At 49.9% G+C, this 12,845-nt stretch overlaps 1 protein-coding gene and 1 pseudogene across 1 annotated transcript in view; both read left to right on the top strand.

The window, feature by feature from the left end:
* LOC140386745 (fibrinogen-like protein 1-like protein) overlaps window positions 1-12,845 on the top strand; it is a 241,160-nt gene that overhangs the window by 75,318 nt on the left and 152,997 nt on the right. The window lies entirely within an intron of this gene.
* The window catches only part of LOC140387307 (protein phosphatase EYA4 pseudogene), a 42,458-nt pseudogene that overhangs the window by 8,922 nt on the left and 20,691 nt on the right, over window positions 1-12,845 (top strand).

Consider the following 12,845-nt stretch of genomic DNA (forward strand, 5'->3'; position numbering starts at 1 on the left):
CTTGGTTCGATACACAGGGACACCGATGGCGTTCACAAGGACATGCCACCATCAAACTCACCACCCCACCAAGAGAAACATTTGACCATGATGATTGAAGGGTTTTGGACTCGCACATTTCATAGAATCATAGAAGTTTACAGCATGGAAACAGGCCCTTCGGCCCAACCAGTCCATGCCGCCCAGTTTTTTACCATTAAGCTAGTCCCAGTTGCCCGCACTTGGCCCATAACCCTCTATACCCATCTTACCCATGTAACCATCTAAATGCTTTTTGAAAGACACAATTGTACCCGCTTCTACTACTACCTCTGGCAGCCCATTCCAGACACTCACTACCCTCTGAGTGAAGAAATTGCCCCTCTGGGCCCTTCTGAATCTCTCCCCTCTCACCTTAAACCTATGCCCTCTAGTTTTAGACTCCCCTACCTTTGGGAAAAGATGTTGACTATCTACCTTATCTATGCCCCTCATTATTTTATAGACCTCTATAAGATCACCCCTAAGCCTCCTACGCTCCAGGGAAAAAAGTCCCAGTCTATCCAGCCTCTCCTTATAACTCAAACCATCAAGTCCCGGCAACATCCTAGTAAATCTTTTCTGCACTCTTTCTAGTTTAATAATATCCTTTCTATAATAGGGTGACCAGAACTGCACACAGTATTCCAAGTGTGGCCGTACCAATGTCTTGTACAACTTCAACAAGACGTCCCAACTCCTATATTCAATGTTCTGACCAATGAAACCAAGCATGCCGAATGCCTTCTTCACCACCCTGTCCACCTGCGACTCCACCTTCAAGGAGCTATGAACCTGTACTCCTAGATCTCTTTGTTCTATAACTCTCCCCAACGCCATACCATTAACTGAGTAGGTCCTGGCCTGATTCGATCTGCCAAAATGCATCACCTCACATTTATCTAAATTAAACTCCATCTGCCATTCGTCGGCCCACTGGCCTAATTGATCAAGATCCCGTTGCAATCCTAGATAACCTTCTTCACTATCCACTGTGCCACCAATCTTGGTGTCATCTGCAAACTTACTAACCATGCCTCCTAAATTCTCATCCAAATCATTAATATAAATCACAAATAACAGTGGACCCAGCACCGATCCCTGAGGCACACCACTGGTCACAGGCCTCCAGTTTGAAAAACAACCCTCTACAACCACCCTCTGCCTTCTGTCGTCCAGCCAATTTTGAATCCAATTGGCAACCTCATCCTGGATCCCGTGAGCTTTAACCTTCTGCAACAACCTACCATGCGGTACCTTGTCAAAGGCTTTGCTAAAGTCCATGTAGACAACGTCTACTGCACTACCCTCATCTACCTTCTTGGTCACTCCCTCAAAAAACTCAATCAAATTTGTGAGACATGATTTTCCACGCACAAAGCCATGCTGACTGCCCCGAATCAGTTCTTGCCTCTCTAAATGCTTGTAGATCCTGTCTCTCAGAATACCTTCTAGCAACTTACCTACTACAGACGTTAGGCTCACCGGTCTGTAGTTCCCAGGCTTTTCCCTGCTGCCCTTCTTAAACAAGGGCACAACATTCGCCACTCTCCAATCTTCAGGCACCTCACCTGTGGCTGCCGATGATTCAAATATCTCGGTTAGGGGACCCGCAATTTCCTCCCTCGCCTCCCACAACATCCTGGGATACATTTCATCAGGTCCCGGGGATTTATCTACCTTGATGCGCTTTAAGACTTCCAGCACCTCCTCCTCTGTAATATGCACACTTCTCAAGACATCACTATTTATTTCCCTTAGTTTCCTAACATCCATGCCTTTCTCCACCGTGAATACCGATGAGAAATATTCATTCAGGATCTCACCTAACTCTTGTGGCTCTGCACATAGATGCCCTTGTTGATCCTTAAGAGGCCCTACTCTGTCCCTAGTTACTCTTTTCCCCTTTATGTATCTGTAGAATCTCTTTGGATTCTCCCTTGCATTATTTGCCAAAATAATGAATATTTGAATATTGTTTAATCACTGTTCTCATGACTTGTACATACCATAACTTATCTACCTGTTTTTTGTTCAATTTTCTTTAAGTGTACAGAAAATATGTAACATGTAAAAAAAGGGGGATGTGGTGATATGCATCACTGTAAAGACACAAGGGGTTCATGTAAATACATGTCGACTAGCTAGACCCTAGAGGGAGCACCAGAGACATGATACACAGACACTCAACCAATAGAACAGTTAGATAGGACACGACCAATGGCCATTCACGATACACACAGAGGTGACACAACCACAGGAGGGCATTACACCAACCCATATATAAAGGACACAACACACATGATCTTCCTCTTTCCAGTGGAGACAGCCAGTGAGTAGAGACACGGGGTTGATTCAATATTACATCCACCACGTGGACTGTAGCAGACTGGTTAGTCAGTCTGAGTAGCTTTAGAAGGATTAACAGTAGTGGCGAACCTGAGTAGGAGAAGTGTAAATAATTTAATAAACATGTTGAAATTATCTCCACGTCTGAACCTTCCTTTGTCAAGTGCACCACAAGGAAGCCGCTTATGCCACGCCTAGAGCATAACAAGACAATTACGACCTGTTGATTGCTCAGTCAGAGGGATATACTGATTTATAATAACACAAATATTTTGTTTTGAGTGAATTATTTTTTCATTTATTAGTCCACAGGTTGTTGATATCACTAGCAAAGCCTGCATTTATTGTCAAACCATAAATTGCCCTTATGTGGTGAGTTGCCTCATTAAAGTGCAAGTTATGCTGTTGTTTGGTAAGGAGTTCCAGGATTGTGATGGGGAACGTGCATGATGGTATACCCAAGCACTTGTCCTTCAATGTGGCAGAGGTCACTGGTTTGTGAGGTTAAACAAACCCGGGAGTGTTGATGCAGCACATCTTGTAGATGCTGTACAATGCAGTCAGTTTGTGCTGGTGGTAGGGGGAGTGATTAAAGTGGTGGATAGGGTGCCAAAGTGGACAGCATGTCCTGGATGGTGTTGAGCTTGAACTACACTTATCCAGGCAAGCAGAAAGTATTCCATCATTCCTGTCACCACACATTCTTCAATCTCTGACCTGCTTTTGTATTTACATGGCTGATTTACAGTTCAGTGTCTGGTCAATGGTAATGCCCAGGATGTTGATAGTGGGGGATTCAGCAATTGTAAGCCCGCTGAATATCAAGGGGATATGGTTAGAGTCTCTCTTGTTGAACATGGTCAATATCAGGCACTTAGGTGGTAAATAGCATTCATATCACACTTCAGCCCAAGCCTGAATGGTATGCAGGTCTTGCTGCACACCTGGACACGGATTGTTTCAATATCTGAGGAGTCATTAATAATAACGAACACTGGGGAATCATCAGGGAACATTCCCACTTCTGATTTTATGATGGACAAAAAGTCATTGACAAAGCATTTGAAGATGGTGGAGTCTAGGACACTACAACTTATATTTATGAAGTTCTTTTAATGCAATGAAACATGGGAGTTCCGGTGGCACTCGCAAGCTGAGTGGCTGCGTCGGGAAGAGGCTCCCACCGGTCTGCGATTTTTCGGACTTTTTGCGGGGATTTCCCCGTGGTTCTCTCTTCCCGGGTTTCTTCGGCCTTTGGGGCCTGAGGGTCGGGCGTCGGGTCGGTCCAGTTTGGAGCCGGTGAGGAGCCCCACGGGAGTGTCCAGCGGCCGGAGCGGGAGGCATCAACCCAGAGGTCGGATGCATGGCCGGAGCTTGACACAAGGTGAGGCAGTCGAGGTGGCAGGCCTGAGTCCAGAACGCGATGTAGAGAGGGGACTAGAGCACACTGGGTGGCTCCCACTGAAAATGGATCTTTGAGGAGTTTGAAGTCCGGTCCCTGGGGGAAGAGATTTCTTGACTTTGGAATTTTTGGGAAAAAATTTGTGAAAATAATTATTTAGTTATTTTCGGATTGAAGAAAGAGAGAAGAAATAATAAGTCGTTAGAGGATGCGAAAAGCAGCTAGGAAGAAGGAAGAAAACCCGGGTTCGCCGTTGAATGAGAAGGCCAACAAAAGCGCTGACAAGAACATAGATCATAGATCATAGAATTTACAGTGCAGAAGGAGGCCATTCGACCCATCGAGTCTGCACCGCCCTTACAAAGAGCAACCCACTCAAACCCACGTATCTACCCTATCCCCGCAACCCAGCAACCCCCACTTAGCCTTTTTGGACACCAAGGGCAATTTAGTATGGCCAATCCACCGAACCCGCACTACTTACGGTGGAAAAGATGACCGAGGTCATGGCGGTGGAGCTGGAAAAGCAGTTTGCGAGGCATATGGAGGCTTTGAGGAAGGAGAGGGCGGACGCATTGAAATCATTGGTGGAGGAGGCAATCGCCACGGTGAGGGTAGCTGTGGCAAAGACATTGGGCGAGGTGAGAGAGCAGGGCGAGAAGATGAAGGAAGTGGAGGAAGCCGTGTCGCAGCACAGCGACCAGCTCACCTCGATGAGGGACGAGCTGCGGAGAGTGGTGGAGGTCAACAGAGGACTCCGAGCAAAGCTCAAGGGCTTGGAGAACCGCTCGAGACGGCACAATCTGAGAATTGTGGGCCTGCCCGGAGGGATAGAGGGCCAAGGCCAACAGAGTACTTCGCTAAGAAGCTGATGGGGAAGGGTGAGAACTCCTCCCAGTACGAGCTGGACCGAGTTTATCGGTCATTCAGGCCGAAGCACAAGGTGAATGAGCCGCCAAGAGCAGTAATTATCTGTTTCCATAAGTACTGCATGAAGGAGAAGGTGTTAAGCTGAGCGAAGCAGAAGCAAGAGGTGCAGTGGGACGGTGCTGGAGTTCGGATCAATCAGGGCTTGACGGTTGAGTTGGCAAAGAGACGAGCGGCGTTCGGGCGGATGAAGGCAGCACTCTACAAAAAGGGGGTGCGAGTTGGTATGGTGTACCCGGCGAAGCTGAGGGTAACGTATAACACCAAAGACTTTTATTTTGAGACAGCAGAGGCGGCTGAGGCATTCGTGAGGGCAGAAACTTGGGACAGACGTGAGGAGTGGAACTGGAAGAGAGACTGTGGACTGTGTTTGGACAGCTGGAAAATGTATAAATGCTACAACTTTCTTTTTGCTGATGTGTATTGTAATTTACTTCTCTTTGCATTGTAACAGAGTTCAAGTTAATGGTTGGGTTGATTGGCGTTCTGTGTTGCGACGGTTAAATCTTATGTTAGTGAATTGTATGGGTTGGATTGTTGTTTATGTTTTTTCTTTCTCTGGGACTGGGTGGAAGGGGACGATATATCTTGCCAGGGGAAGCCACCCACGCTAGCTAACTAAAGTCAGCTAGTGAACGGAGGTGAGGTGAGAGGAGGGCTGCGGACGTTGGAGCCTGGATAGCAGGCTTCAATGGGCCTACGAGGCGAGCGAGAGGAGGGGGGGAAGGGATTGATGCTGTGAGATGTTTTTTTCAAGGGGAAATGTAAGGGGGGGTTCTTGTGAGGGGGCGGGGGGGGGGGAGGGGTTCGATGTTAACAATGGCCAGGGGGCGGGTCAGGCTTATGGGGCAGGGCCCGGTGGTATGATGATGGTGGATAAGAAGGGTGGGGAGGGTGAGAGACCCCCAGTTTGGATTGTCACGTGAAACGTGAGAGGGCTAGGAGGTCCGTTCAAGAGGTCAAGGGTGCTTGCGCATCTTAAAAGTTTGAAAGCCGATGTGGCAATGCTGCAGGAGACTCACTTGCGGGTGAAGGACCAGGTGAGGCTTAAAACGGGCTGGGTTGGTCAAGTGTTTCACTCTGGATTTGACGGAAGGGCTCGAGGGGTAGCGGTGCTGGTCAGCAAAAGGGTACACTTCCAGATGGAGAAGGTGGTGGCAGATCAGGGGGGTAGATATATGATTGTGACAGGGGCGCTGGAGGGGAGATTAGTGGCGCTGTTAAGTGTATACGGTCCCAATTGGGATGATGTGGGATTCGCGAAGGGGTTCGGGGCCATCCCCGACTTGGACACACACAAACTGATTGTTGGGGGGGGGGGGGGGGGGGGGGGGGGAACTGGAAACTGGTGCAGGAGCCAAGGTTGGACAGATCATGGCCACGCTCGCTGGTCCCATCAGGGGGGGCGAAGGCGCTGGCTGGGCTAATGGTGGGAATGGGAGGGGTGGACCCTTGGAGGTTCCTGCACCCAAGGGAATGGGAGTACTCGTTTTTCTCCACAGTCCATAAGGTATACTCGCGGATCGACTTCTTTGTGATGGGGAAAGCTTTGTTGGCTGGGGTGAAGGGGTCGGAATCCTGGCAATTGCAGTGTCAGATCATGCTCCGCATTGGGTGGATATGGTACTGGAGAAGTGGGTAGTGCAGAGGCCGGGGTGGAAACTGGATGTGGGGTTTTTGGGGAACCAAGTGTCCTGTGAGAAAATTGAAAAGGTAATTAAGGAATATGTAGGTTTCAACTGTACGGGTGAGGTGTGGAAGGCAGTTGTCTGGGAGGCTCTAAAGGCGGTGGTGAGGGGTGAGGTGATTTTGTTTAAGGCCAGGGTGGACAAAGAGGAGAGGTTGGAACGACAGAGGGTAATAGATGAGATGTTGGAGGGGATAGGAGTTATGCAGAAGATGGGGACCCAGCGTTGCTGGAAAAGAGGAAGGAACTACAGGCGAGCTTCGACCGACTGTCTACCAGGAAGGCGGTGCGGCAACTGAGACGAGCAAGGGGTGCAGTTTATGAGCATGGAGGGAAGCAGCAGCAAGGGAAATTCTTCAGGTGAGGGATAGAGCGGGGAAGTTGGTGGTGGCTCCAGAGCTGATTAACAAGGTTTTTGAGGAGTTTTATGAGAGGTTGTACAGGTCAGAGCCACCTGGGGGAGACTGTGAGATGCAGGAATTTCTAGATGGGTTGGAGTATCCGAGGCTAGGGGAGCGGGACAGGGCTACATTAGAAGGAGCAATACTGGAGCAGGAGATAAAGGATGCAGTTGGGGAAGGTGGCAGGGCCGGATGGGTTTCCGGTGGAATATTATAAAAAATTCAAAGATAAGCTGGCACTCCTGATGGTGGGGATGTTTGAAGAGGCAATAGGGAAGGGGGTGTTGCCATAAACCTTGGGTCAGGTATCGATTTCACTGTTGCTAAAAAAAGATAAGGATCTGACAGAGTGTGGGTCGTATAGGCCCATATCACGCTTGAATGTGGATGCAAAAGTATTGGCGAAGGTACTGGCTGGTAGGCTGGAGGAGTGCCTCCCGAAGGTGGTAGGTGAGGATCAGACGGGGTTCGTGAGAGGGAGGCAGCTTTTTTCGAACATTAGGAGGGTTTTGAACGTCGTTATGGCACCGGCGGAAGGGTAGGAAACAGAGGTGGTTGTGGCACTGGACACCGAAGGCGTTTGACCAGGTAGAATGGGGGTACTTGATGGCAGTCTGGAGCGGTTTGTGATTGGACCAAGATTTGTGAACTGGGTAAAGCTACTATATAAGGAGCCGAAGGCGAGTGTCCGCACAAACAACATCAGCTCGAGATACTTTTCTCTCTACCGTGGGATGAGGCAGGGATGTCCTATGTCCCCCCCTGCTATTTGCACTTGCGATTGAGCCGTTGGCCATCGCATTGAGAAGTTCGGGAGCATGGAAAGGAATAGTGCGGGGGTGGGGATAGAGCATAGGGTGCCCTTATATGTCGACGACTTGCTGTTATACGTGTCGGAACCGAGTGTGTTGATAGGGGGAATATTGGAGCTACTGCGGGTATTTGGGTCTTTCTCGGGGTACAAGCTGAACCTAGACAAGAGTGAATATTTTGTGGTGTTTCGGCCGGGGGTGGGGCAGAGGTGGGGGGGCTGCCATTCCATAGGGCAGGGACTCACTTTAGGTATCTGGGGGTACAGGTTGCCCGGGAGTGGGGGAGGCTTCGCAGGTACAACATCTCTAGTTTGGTGGGGAGTGAAAGCCGATCTGGCAAGGTGGGATGGTCTCCCTCTGTCACTGGCGGGTCGGGTACAGGCGGTTAAAATGAATGTGTTGCCGCGATTTCTGTTTATTTTTCAATGCCTACCGATTTTCCTGCCAAAGACTTTTTTCAGGGAGATTGAGGGAAGGATTACCTCATTCATATGGGGAGGGAAGATGGCCAGAGTGAGAAAGGTGCTGCTACAGAGGGGAAGGCAGGCAGGGGGTTTGGGTTTCCCGAACTTGTTGTACTACTACTGGGCGGCGAATGTGGAGAAAGTGCGGAGCTGGGTCAGAGGGGTGGATTCTCAGTGGGTCAGAATGGAGGAGAGTTTGTGCAGGGGGTCGGGACTCCGGTAATAATAGCTTCATTGAAAATCTGGAGGCAGTTTCGCCAACACTTCGGGTTGGGTTTAGGGTCAAGGGAAATGCCAATTCGGGAGAACCACAGATTTGAGCCGGGGAGGTGGCATGGAAATTTCCGGAAATGGGAGGAGAAGGGGATTAAGACGCTAAAAGATTTGTTTCTTAGGGGTCGGTTTGCAGGATTGAAGGAGCTGGAAGCGAAGTATGGGCTGGAGCAGGGAGAAATGTTTAGATACATGCAGGTTCGAGATTTTGTCAGAAAGGAGATACAGGGCTTCCCGGAGGAACCGGCCTCCACATTGCTGGAGGCGGTGCTGACGACAAGGGGACTGGAGAAGGGGGTAGTGACAGCAGTGTATGGAGCTATTTTGGAAGAGGATTAGGCACCACTGGAAGGGATCAAAGCAAAGTGGGAGGAAGAGTTGGGAGAGGTCATAGAGGAGAGGGTCTGGTGTGAGGTGCTCCGGAGAGTGAATGCCTCCACCTCGTGTGCAAGGTTGGGGCTGATACAGCTGAAGGTGGTATACAGAGCACACCTCACGAGGGCGAGGATGAGCCGATTCTTTGAAGGAGTAGATGTGTGTGAACATTGCGGGGGAGGGGCCGCTAACCACGTTCATATTTGGTCCTGTCCAAAGCTAGAGGATTACTGGAAGGAGGTTTTTAGGGTCATTTCCAAGGTGGTGCATGTGAAACTGGACCCGGGTCCCCGGGAGACCATATTCGGGGTGTCGGACCAGCCAGGGTTGGAAACGGGTGCGGAGGCAGATATCGTAGCCTTCGCCTCGTTGATCGCCCGGAGGCGGATTCTGTTGGGTTGGAGATCAGCCACTCCACCCTGTGCCCTGGCGTGGCGGGGGGACCTGTTGGAATTCTTGATTCTTGAGAAGGTTAAGTTTGAACTGAGGGGAAGGACGGAGGGGTTCTACAAGTCATGGGCATTATTCATTCTGCACTTTCAAGAACTGGATAACATCGAACATTAGTTGGGGGGGGGGGGTGATGGGTGGGAGGGTTGGGGGAGGGGGGCTGTGTGTATTAAGGGTGACTGTGGGTAATCCCTGATTTTTTTTTGTCATTTGTTTATGTAAACATGCGGGCCAATGTTTGGGGATTGGTGGGAGGATGGGATCGTTGTTATTGTTACGGGGATTGACATATTTGTTGCTGATTATTGTTTATTGTTGGTGGGTGTAAATTTGGGAGAAAATGTGAAAAAGGAGAATAAAAATATATGTAGTTTTTAAAATGCAATGAAACAGCCCAAGTCACTTGAAATTTGAAGCTAGATGGGAATTCGTAGATGGTGGGAGGAGGTGCCTTTTATCCCTGGTTAATGACTGGTAAGTAGTTTTTCTTTTCATTTGTCGATTTTTTTTTTCTTTTGTTTTCTTTTGGAATTGTAGTTGTATAAGTTAACCTACGGTTTAAGACATGGCAGGAGATCCCAGACCCGTGTCATGCTCCTCGTGTGCAATGTGGGAGCTCAGGGACACGTCCACTGTCCCTGGCTCCTTCACGGGCAAAAAGTGTTTCCAGTTGCAGCTCCTGTTAGACCGTTTGACGGCTCTAGAGCTGCGGATGAACTCACTTTGGAGCATTCGCGATGCTGAGGACGCCGTGGATAGCACGTTTAGTGAGTTGGTCACACCGCAGGTGAAAGTGAAAGTGACTGAGGGAGATAGAAAATGGGTGACCAAAAGGACAGAGCAAGAGTAGGAAGGCAGTGCAGGTGTCCCCTGCGGTCATAGATATACCGCTTTGGTTACTGTTGAGGGAGATGGCTCACCAGGTGAAAGCAGCAGCAGCCAGGTTCCTGGCACCGTGGCTGGCTCTGCTGCGCAGGAAGGCGCAGGGCTATAGTGATAGGGGACACAATCGTAAGGGGAATAGACAGGCAGTTCTGCGGCCACAATCGACACTCCAGGATGGTATGTTGCCCCCTGATGCAAGGGTCAAGGATGTCTCGGAGCGGCTGCAGGACATTCTGGGAGGGGGAAGGGTGAACAGCCAACTGTCATGGTGCACATGGGCACCAACGATATCGGTAAAAAATGGGATGAGGTCCTACAAGCTGAATTCAGGGAGTTAGGAGTTAAACTAAAAAGTAGGACCTCAAAGGTAGTAATCTCAGGATTTCTACCAGTGCCACAAGCTAGTCAGAATAGGAATGCCAGGATGAATGCGTGGCTCGAGAGATGGTGCAAGAGGGAGGGATTCAAATTCCTGGGGCATTGGAAGCGGTTCTGGGGGAGGTGGGACCAGTACAAACGGTCTGCACCTGGGCAGGACTGGAACTGAGGTCCTGTTTGCTAGAGCTGTCGGGGAGGGTTTAAACTAATGTGGCAGGGGGATGGGATCCGATGTAGGAAGTCGGAGGGAAGTAAAACGGGGCCAGAAACAAAAATCAGTAAGGGGGAAAGTGTAAGGCAGAGAAGCCATAGTCAAAAATCAGAAAGGGCCACAGTACAGGGTTATGAGGAGTGTGTGAAAAGGGAGGTGGCCAATGCAGGATTGAGAGTGTTGTACCTAAATGCACGCAGTATAGGGAACAAGGTAAATGAGCTTGTTGCGCACATTGAAATTGGCCAGTACTATGTTGTGGGCATCACAGAGACGTGGCTGCAAGGGGATCAGGGCTGGGATCTAAATATCCAAGGATACATGTCCTATCGAAAGGACAGGCAGATGGGCAAAGAGGGCGGGGTTGCATTGTTTGTAAGGAATGAAGTTAAATCGATAGCAAGGAGCAATATAGGATCAGAAGGCATAGAATCTCTGTGGGTAGAGTTGAGGAATTGCAAAGGTAAAATGATCCTGATGGGAGTTATGTACAGGCCCCCTTGCAGTAGTCAGGATGTGGGGCAGAAAATAAATCAGGAGATAGAAAAGGCATGTAAGAAAGGCAATATTACAATAATCATGGGGGACTTCAATATGCAAATGGTCTGGGAAACTCAGGTTGGTAGTGGATCCCAAGAAATGGAATATCTATGAGATGGTTTTTTGGAGCAGCTTGTGACAGAACCTACTAGGGAACAGGCAATTCTGGATTTGGTGATGTGTAATGAGGCAGACTTGATTAGGGAACTTAAGGCAAAGGAACCCTTAGGGAGCAGTGACCACGATGTGATAGAATTTACCCTGCAGTTTGAGAGGGAGAAGCTGCAATCAGATGTAGCAGAATTACAATTAAATAAGGGTAACGACAAAGGCATGAGGGAGGAGCTGGCCAGAGTTGATTGGAGAATGAGCCTAGTAGGGAAGACAGTGGAACAGCAAAGGCAGGCGTTTTTGGGGGTTATTAGGGAGGCACAACAGAAATTCATTCCAAGGAGGAGGAAACATGCCAAGGGGAGGACAAGGCATCTGTGGTAGTAACCACTGATGTATAGTATATATAGGATGTTGATATAGGTGCTTTACGGTAAGGCCCCTGTACTACAGGTACGGGGGTAGATCCCTGCCTGCTGGTTCCGCCTAGTAGGCGGAGTATAAATATGTGTGCTCCCAGTAAAGCAGCCATTTTGTCAGCTGCTGTAGGAGGCCACACATCTCAGTGTAATAAAGCCTCGATTACATCCTACTCTCGTTTTTGTGTAATTGATCGTGCATCAATTTACTACACTGAGTTTTTCAGAAGAGGGACCTCCGCATCAAGCGGGATCGCCTGCAGCTGAATCCGCAAGCAGACAACGCCAAAAAGGACTCTGAACATTGGCTAGCCTGTTTTGAAGCGTACATCGGGTCTGCGGCAGACGAAATTCCAGAAGCACAGAAGCTCCAGATCCTTTACACGCGGATGAGCTCCAACGTCTTTCCACTTGTCCAGGACGCGCCAGCGTACGCAGAGGCCATGGCGCTACTGAAGGAAAACTACGCTCAGCGGACTAACACACTCTACGACAGGCCCCACCTCTCCATGCGGCGTCAACTTCCCGGTGAGTCGGTGGAAGATTTCTGGCGCGCCCTACTCCCCCTAGTTAGAGACTGTGACTGTCAGGCCGTTTCGGCCACGGAACACCCGAATTTGCTAATGAGAGACGCATTTATTACAGGCATGGGGTCTGACTACATCCACCAGAGCCTCTTAGAGGGGGCCACGCTCGATCTCGCGGCGACCAAAAAAGTAGCGCTTTCACTTACGGTCGCATCATGCAACATTCAGGCCTATGCCCCCGACCGCGCGGCCCACCCCCGCTGTGCATTGTGGACTCCGCAGACGGCTGCCCCATCATGGACCCCATCAGCGACCGCCCTCAGCCAATCCCACGCCTGTGCCACGCGGCAGCCAACCAACCCCGGGGGGCCTAAATGCTACTTCTGTGGGCAATCAAAACACCCTCGACAGCGTTGCCTGGCGCGGAGCACCCTCTGCAAGGCCTGTGGCAAGAAGGGACATTTCGCTCCAGTGTGCCAGGCCCGCTTAATCGCTGCTATTGTCCTGGCAGCCCCCACGTGCAGCCAGTGGGTGCCGCCATCTTCCCCTCCAAGGACCACGTGCGGCAGTGGACGCCGCCATCTTGCCCGACTCGCAACAAGTGCGGCTCTTGGGC

Source organism: Scyliorhinus torazame, chromosome 12 (genome assembly GCF_047496885.1).
Source record: "Scyliorhinus torazame isolate Kashiwa2021f chromosome 12, sScyTor2.1, whole genome shotgun sequence".
Taxonomy (NCBI): domain Eukaryota; kingdom Metazoa; phylum Chordata; class Chondrichthyes; order Carcharhiniformes; family Scyliorhinidae; genus Scyliorhinus; species Scyliorhinus torazame.